This window comes from Oncorhynchus mykiss, unplaced genomic scaffold (genome assembly GCF_013265735.2).
Source record: "Oncorhynchus mykiss isolate Arlee unplaced genomic scaffold, USDA_OmykA_1.1 un_scaffold_697, whole genome shotgun sequence".
Lineage (NCBI taxonomy): Eukaryota > Metazoa > Chordata > Actinopteri > Salmoniformes > Salmonidae > Oncorhynchus > Oncorhynchus mykiss.
The window spans coordinates 49,214-56,834 of record NW_023494144.1 but is presented as its reverse complement, the minus strand read 5'-3'; the positions used below and the strand labels follow the sequence as shown (position 1 = coordinate 56,834).

The 7,621-nt window shown below is 42.8% G+C and overlaps 8 non-coding genes across 8 annotated transcripts; all 8 read left to right on the top strand.

Annotated features, from left to right (window-relative positions):
- The first annotated feature begins 671 nt into the window (after window positions 1-671).
- On the top strand, window positions 672-753 carry trnal-aag. The gene has a single exon. It is a non-coding gene; the product is annotated as a tRNA-Leu (tRNA).
- A 737-nt stretch (window positions 754-1,490) lies between these two features.
- trnal-uag lies at window positions 1,491-1,572 on the top strand. Its single transcript has one exon. It is a non-coding gene; the product is annotated as a tRNA-Leu (tRNA).
- Window positions 1,573-2,309: 737 nt separating this feature from the next.
- Window positions 2,310-2,391, top strand: trnal-aag. Its single transcript has one exon. It is a non-coding gene; the product is annotated as a tRNA-Leu (tRNA).
- Window positions 2,392-3,127: 736 nt separating this feature from the next.
- trnal-uag lies at window positions 3,128-3,209 on the top strand. Its single transcript has one exon. It is a non-coding gene; the product is annotated as a tRNA-Leu (tRNA).
- A 735-nt stretch (window positions 3,210-3,944) lies between these two features.
- trnal-aag lies at window positions 3,945-4,026 on the top strand. The gene has a single exon. It is a non-coding gene; the product is annotated as a tRNA-Leu (tRNA).
- Window positions 4,027-4,761: 735 nt separating this feature from the next.
- trnal-uag lies at window positions 4,762-4,843 on the top strand. The gene has a single exon. It is a non-coding gene; the product is annotated as a tRNA-Leu (tRNA).
- Window positions 4,844-5,578: 735 nt separating this feature from the next.
- On the top strand, window positions 5,579-5,660 carry trnal-uag. Its single transcript has one exon. It is a non-coding gene; the product is annotated as a tRNA-Leu (tRNA).
- Window positions 5,661-7,031: 1,371 nt separating this feature from the next.
- Window positions 7,032-7,113, top strand: trnal-uag. Its single transcript has one exon. It is a non-coding gene; the product is annotated as a tRNA-Leu (tRNA).
- Window positions 7,114-7,621: the final 508 nt, after the last annotated feature.

Here is a 7,621-nt window from a genome sequence, read left to right as displayed (position 1 = left end):
TGCAGGGTCATGCAAGGGAGAAAAGAAGCAATGTTGTGTGTCAACGGATGGGGTTCCAACTCAATAGTGTAGTCCATCGCCTTAACCAACCAGCCACCAAGTCCTGTGCCCCCACGGTGGCAGTTGCACCTCCTTCGGTAGTTGTTCACGTCAAATCCTTGATTGGAAAAAAGTAAAGTTGTGATGGTCTGTGCGATGACCAAGCAGTCTATTTTAACAGTGGGAACTGTGGCCAAGCTGTCCAGAGAACTGGATTTAAGGACCCAGTCTTTCGGAGGTGTCGGTTCAAAGTCCACCGCTGCAACTTTTTCTCAACAGAAAACTGTAATGTAATTTCAAACAAGGCCACCAAGGACACCGGAAAATAAAGGGAATCCAGCCTTTACCCTAATTCCCACGTCTGTTATTGCAATTATCTGCCGTGTTTTTTCTAATTCAATCTGCTTCAGACATAAAAGCAGAAACTAATTCTCAGTTTATACGATGAAAGAAAGAGCAACATCAGATAAATTAAGATTTTTAAAAAGAGAATCAAAAAAGATGAAGGACGCAAGAGCAACATGAGATACATAAAGATTTTAAAGAAGAAAATGAAAAAGAAGACTAAAATACAAGGAAGTGCAGACACTCTAGGTAACTGACGAGAAAGTGTGAATGTTTTGCCAGAGCTGGGTAGTGTGGCCGAGCGGTCTAAGGCGCTGGATTAAGGCTCCAGTCTCTAAGGAGGCGTGGGTTCAAATCCCACCACTGCCATCTTTATTGAGTTTGTTTGCGCAAGCTATCACATGTTCTGCTTTATTTCGGTGTTTTTACTTTCATGTAGGGCCATGCAAGGGAGAAAATAAGCAATGTTGTGTGTCACGGATGGGGTTCCAACTCAATAGTGTAGTCCATCGCCTTAACCAACCAGCCACCAAGTCCTGTGCTCTCACGGTGGCAGTTGCACCTCCTACCAGTGGTTGTTCATGTCAAATCCTTGATTGGAATTAAGGAAAGTTGTGATGGTCTGTGGGACGACCCAGCAGTCCATTTTAACAGTTGGTACTGTGGCCAAGCTGTCCAGAGAACTGGATTTAAGGACCCAGTCCTTTCGGAGGTGTCGGTTCAAAGTCCACCGCTGTAACTTTTTCTCAACAGAAAACTGTAATGTAATTTCAAACAAGGCCACCAAGGACACCAGAAAATAAAGGGAATCCAGCCTTTACCCTAATTCCCACGTCTGTTATTGCGATTATCTGCCGTGTTTTTCTAATTCAATCTGCTTCAGACATAAAACCAGAAACTAATTCTAAGTTTATACGATGGAAAGAAAGAGCAACATCAGATAAATTAAGATTTTTAAAAGAGAATCAAAAAAAGATGAAGGACGCAAGAGCAACATGAGATACATAAAGATTTTAAAGAAGAAAATGAAAAAGAAGACTAAAATACAAGGAAGTGCAGACACTCTAGGTAACTGACGAGAAAGTGTGAATGTTTTGCCGGAGTTGGGTAGTGTCGCCGAGCGGTCTAAGGCGCTAGATTTAGGCTCCAGTCTCTAAGGAGGCGTGGGTTCAAATCCCACCACTGCCATCTTTATTGAGTTTGTTTGCGCAAGCTATCACATGTTCTGCTTTATTTCACCGTTTTTACTTTCATGCAGGGCCATGCAAGGGAGAAAAGAAGCAATGGTGTGTGTCACGGATGGGCTTCCAACTCAATAGTGTAGTCCATCGCCTTAAACAACCAGCCACCAAGTCCTGTGCCCCCGCTGTGGCAATTGCACCTCCTACTGGTGGTTGTTCATGTCAATTCCTTGATTGGAAAAAAGGAAAGTTGTGATGGTCTGTGCGACGACCAAGCATTCCATTTTAACAGTGGGAACTGTGGCCGAGCTGTCCAGAGAACTGGATTTAAGGACCCAGTCTTTCGGAGGTGTCGGTTCAAAGTCCACCGCTACAACTTTTTCTCAACAGAAAACTGTAATGTATTTTCAAACAAGGCCACCAAGGACACCGGACAAATAAAGGGAATCCAGCCTTTACCCTAATTCCCATGTCTGTTATTTCAATTATCTGCCGTGATTTTCTAATTCAATCTGCTTCAGACATAAAAGCAGAAACTAATTCTAAGTTTATACGATGGAAGAAAGAGCAACATCAGATAAATTAAGATTTTTAAAAAGAGAATCAAAAAAAGATGAAGGACGCAAGAGCAACATGAGATACATAAAGATTTTAAAGAAGAAAATGAAAAAGAAGACTAAAATACAAGGAAGTGCAGACGCTCTAGGTAACTGAAGAGAAAGTGTGAATGTTTTTCCGGAGCTGGGTAGTGTGGCCGAGCGGTCTAAGGCGCTGGATTAAGGCTCCAGTCTCTAAGGAGGCGTGGGTTGAAATCCCACCACTGCCATCTTTATTGAGTTTGTTTGCGCAAGCTATCACATGTTCTGCTTTATTTCAGCGTTTTTACTTTCATGCAGGGTCATGCAAGGGAGAAAAGAAGCAATGTTGTGTGTCACGGATGGGGTTCCAACTCAATAGTGTAGTCCATCGCCTTAACCAACCAGCCACCAAGTCCTGTGCCCCCACGGTGGCAGTTGCACCTCCTTCGGTAGTTGTTCACGTCAAATCCTTGATTGGAAAAAAGTAAAGTTGTGATGGTCTGTGCGATGACCAAGCAGTCTATTTTAACAGTGGGAACTGTGGCCAAGCTGTCCAGAGAACTGGATTTAAGGACCCAGTCTTTCGGAGGTGTCGGTTCAAAGTCCACCGCTGCAACTTTTTCTCAACAGAAAACTGTAATGTAATTTCAAACAAGGCCACCAAGGACACCGGACAAATAAAGGGAATCCAGCCTTTACCCTAATTCCCACGTCTGTTATTGCAATTATCTGCCGTGTTTTTCTAATTCAATCTGCTTCAGACATGAAAGCAGAAACAAATTCTAAGTTTATACGATGAAAGAAAGAGCAACATCAGATAAATTAACATTTTTAGAAAGAGAATCAAAAAAAGATGAAGGACGCAAGAGCAACATGAGATACGTAAAGATTTTAAAGAAGAAAATGAAAAAGAAGACTAAAATTCAAGGAAGTGCAGACGCTCTAGGTAACTGACGAGAAAGTGTGAATATTTTGCCAGAGCTGGGTAGTGTGGCCGAGCGGTCTAAGGCGCTGGATTTAGGCTCCAGTCTCTAAGGAGGCGTGGGTTCAAATCCCACCACTGCCATCTTTATTGAGTTTGTTTGCGCAAGCTATCACATGTTCTGCTTTATTTCAGCGTTCTTACTTTCATGCAGGGCCATGCAAGGGAAAAAAGAAGCAATGTTGTGTGTCACGGATGGGGTTCCAACTCAATAGTGTAGTCCATCGCCTTAACCAACCAGCCACCAAGTCCTGTGCCCCCACGGTGGCAGTTGCACCTCCTTCGGTAGTTGTTCACGTCAAATCCTTGATTGGAAAAAAGTAAAGTTGTGATGGTCTGTGCGATGACCCAGCAGTCCATTTTAACAGTGGGAACTGTGGCCAAGCTGTCCAGAGAACTGGATTTAAGGACCCAGTCTTTCGGAGGTGTCGGTTCAAAGTCCACCGCTGCAACTTTTTCTCAACAGAAAACTGTAATGTAATTTCAAACAAGGCCACCAAGGACACCGGACAAATAAAGGGAATCCAGCCTTTACCCTAATTCCCACGTCTGTTATTGCAATTATCTGCCGTGATTTTCTAATTCAATCTGCTTCAGACATAAAAGCAGAAACTAATTCTAAGTTTATACGATGGAAGAAAGAGCAACATCAGATAAATTAAGATTTTTAAAAAGAGAATCAAAAAAGATGAAGGACGCAAGAGCAACATGAGATACATAAAGATTTTAAAGAAGAAAATGAAAAAGAAGACTAAAATACAAGGAAGTGCAGACGCTCTAGGTAACTGAAGAGAAAGTGTGAATGTTTTTCCGGAGCTGGGTAGTGTGGCCGAGCGGTCTAAGGCGCTGGATTAAGGCTCCAGTCTCTAAGGAGGCGTGGGTTGAAATCCCACCACTGCCATCTTTATTGAGTTTGTTTGCGCAAGCTATCACATGTTCTGCTTTATTTCAGCGTTTTTACTTTCATGCAGGGTCATGCAAGGGAGAAAAGAAGCAATGTTGTGTGTCACGGATGGGGTTCCAACTCAATAGTGTAGTCCATCGCCTTAACCAACCAGCCACCAAGTCCTGTGCCCCCACGGTGGCAGTTGCACCTCCTTCGGTAGTTGTTCACGTCAAATCCTTGATTGGAAAAAAGTAAAGTTGTGATGGTCTGTGCGATGACCAAGCAGTCTATTTTAACAGTGGGAACTGTGGCCAAGCTGTCCAGAGAACTGGATTTAAGGACCCAGTCTTTCGGAGGTGTCGGTTCAAAGTCCACCGCTGCAACTTTTTCTCAACAGAAAACTGTAATGTAATTTCAAACAAGGCCACCAAGGACACCGGACAAATAAAGGGAATCCAGCCTTTACCCTAATTCCCACGTCTGTTATTGCAATTATCTGCCGTGTTTTTCTAATTCAATCTGCTTCAGACATGAAAGCAGAAACAAATTCTAAGTTTATACGATGAAAGAAAGAGCAACATCAGATAAATTAACATTTTTAGAAAGAGAATCAAAAAAGATGAAGGACGCAAGAGCAACATGAGATACGTAAAGATTTTAAAGAAGAAAATGAAAAAGAAGACTAAAATTCAAGGAAGTGCAGACGCTCTAGGTAACTGACGAGAAAGTGTGAATATTTTGCCAGAGCTGGGTAGTGTGGCCGAGCGGTCTAAGGCGCTGGATTTAGGCTCCAGTCTCTAAGGAGGCGTGGGTTCAAATACCACCACTGCCATCTTTATTGAGTTTGTTTGCGCAAGCTATCACATGTTCTGCTTTATTTCAGCGTTCTTACTTTCATGCAGGGCCATGCAAGGGAAAAAAGAAGCAATGTTGTGTGTCACGGATGGGGTTCCAACTCAATAGTGTAGTCCATCGCCTTAACCAACCAGCCACCAAGTCCTGTGCCCCCACGGTGGCAGTTGCACCTCCTTCGGTAGTTGTTCACGTCAAATCCTTGATTGGAAAAAAGTAAAGTTGTGATGGTCTGTGCGATGACCCAGCAGTCCATTTTAACAGTGGGAACTGTGGCCAAGCTGTCCAGAGAACTGGATTTAAGGACCCAGTCTTTCGGAGGTGTCGGTTCAAAGTCCACCGCTGCAACTTTTTCTCAACAGAAAACTGTAATGTAATTTCAAACAAGGCCACCAAGGACACCGGACAAATAAAGGGAATCCAGCCTTTACCCTAATTCCCACGTCTGTTATTGCAATTATCTGCCGTGTTTTTCTAATTCAATCTGCTTCAGACATAAAAGCAGAAACTAATTCTAAGTTTATACGATGGAAGAAAGAGCAACATCAGATAAATTAAGATTTTTAAAAGAGAATGAAAAAAAGATGAAGGACGCAAGAGCAACATGAGATACATAAAGATTTTAAAGAAGAAAATGAAAAAGAAGACTAAAATACAAGGAAGTGCAGACACTCTAGGTAACTGACGAGAAAGTGTGAATGTTTTGCCGGAGTTGGGTAGTGTCGCCGAGCGGTCTAAGGCGCTGGATTTAGGCTCCAGTCTCTAAGGAGGCGTGGGTTCAAATCCCACCACTGCCATCTTTATTGAGTTTGTTTGCGCAAGCTATCACATGTTCTGCTTTATTTCACCGTTTTTACTTCATGCAGGGCCATGCAAGGGAGAAAAGAAGCAATGTTGTGTGTCACGGATGGGGTTCCAACTCAATAGTGTAGTCCGTCGCCTTAACCAACCAGCCACCAAGTCCTGTGCTCTCACGGTGGCAGTTGCACCTCTTACTGGTGGTTGTTCATGTCAATTCCTTGATTGGAAAAAAGGAAAGTTGTGATGGTCTGTGCGACGACCAAGCAGTCCATTTTAACAGTGGGTACTGTGGCCGAGCTGTCCAGAGAACTGGATTTAAGGACCCAGTCTTTCGGAGGTGTGGGTTCAAAGTCCACCACTGCAACTTTTTCTCAACAGAAAACTGTAATGTAATTTCAAACAAGGCCACCAAGGACACCGGACAAATAAAGGGAATCCAGCATTTACCCTAATTCCCACGTCTGTTATTGCAATTATCTGCCGTGTTTTTCTAATTCAATCTGCTTCAGACATAAAAACAGAAACCAATTCTAAGTGTATACGATGGAAGAAAGAGCAACATCAGATAAATTAAGATTTTTAAAAAGAGAATCAAAAAAAGATGAAGGACGCAAGAGCAACATGAGATACATAAAGATTTTAAAGAAGAAAATGAAAAAGAAGACTAAAATACAAGGGAGTGTTTTTTTACTTTCATGCAGGGCCATGCAAGGGAGAAAAGAAGCAATGTTGTGTGTCACGGATGGGGTTCCAACTCAATAGTGTAGTCCATCGCCTTAACCAACCAGCCACCAAGTCCTGTGCCCCCGCGGTGGCAGTTGCACCTCCTACCGGTGGTTCTTCACGTCAAATCCTTGATTGGAAAAAAGGAAAGTTGTGATGGTCTGTGCAACGACCCAGCAGTCCATTTTAACAGTTGGTACTGTGACGAGCTGTCCAGAGAACTGGATTTAAGGACCCAGTCTTTCGGAGGTGTAGGTTCAAAGTCCACCTCTGCAACTTTTTCTCAACAGAAAACTTTAATGTAATTTCAAACAAGGCCACCAAGGACACCGGACAAATAAAGGGAATCCAGCCTTTACCCTAATTCCCACGTCTGTTATTGCAATTATCTGCCGTGTTTTTCTAATTCAATCTGCTTCAGACATAAAAGCAGAAACTAATTCTAAGTTTATACGATGGAAGAAAGAGCAACATCAGATAAATTAATATTTTTAAAAAGAGAATAAAAAAAAGATGAAGGACGCAAGAGCAACATGAGATACATAAAGATTTTAAAGAAGAAAATGAAAAAGAAGACTAAAATACAAGGGAGTGCAGACGCTCTAGGTAACTGACAAGAAAGTGTGGAAATCTTACCAGAGCTGGGTAGTGTGGCCGAGTGGTCTAAGGCGCTGGATTTAGGCTCCAGTCTATAAGGAGGCGTGGGTTCAAATCCCACCACTGCCATCTTTATTGAGTTTGTTTGCGCAAGCTATCACATGTTCTGCTTTATTTCAGCGTTTTTACTTTCATGCAGGGCCATGCAAGGGAGAAAAGAAGCAATGTTGTGTGTCACGGATGGGGTTCCAACTCAATAGTGTAGTCCATCGCCTTAACCAACCAGCCACCAAGTCCTGTGCTCTCACGGTGGAAGTTGCACCTTCTACCAGTGGTTGTTCATGTCAAATCCTTTATTGGAAAAAAGGGAAGTTGTGATGGTCTGTGCGACGACCAAGCAGTCCATTTTAACAGTGGGAACTGTGGCCGAGCTGTCCAGAGAACTGGATTTAAGGACACAGTCTTTCGGAGGTGTCCGTTCAAAGTCCACCGCTGCAAGTTTTTCTCAACAGAAAACTGTAATGTAATTTCAAACAAGGCCACCAAGGACACCGGACAAATAAAGGGAATCCAGCCTTTACCCTAATTCCCACGTCTGTTATTGCAATTATCTGCTGTGTTTTTCTAATTCAGTCTA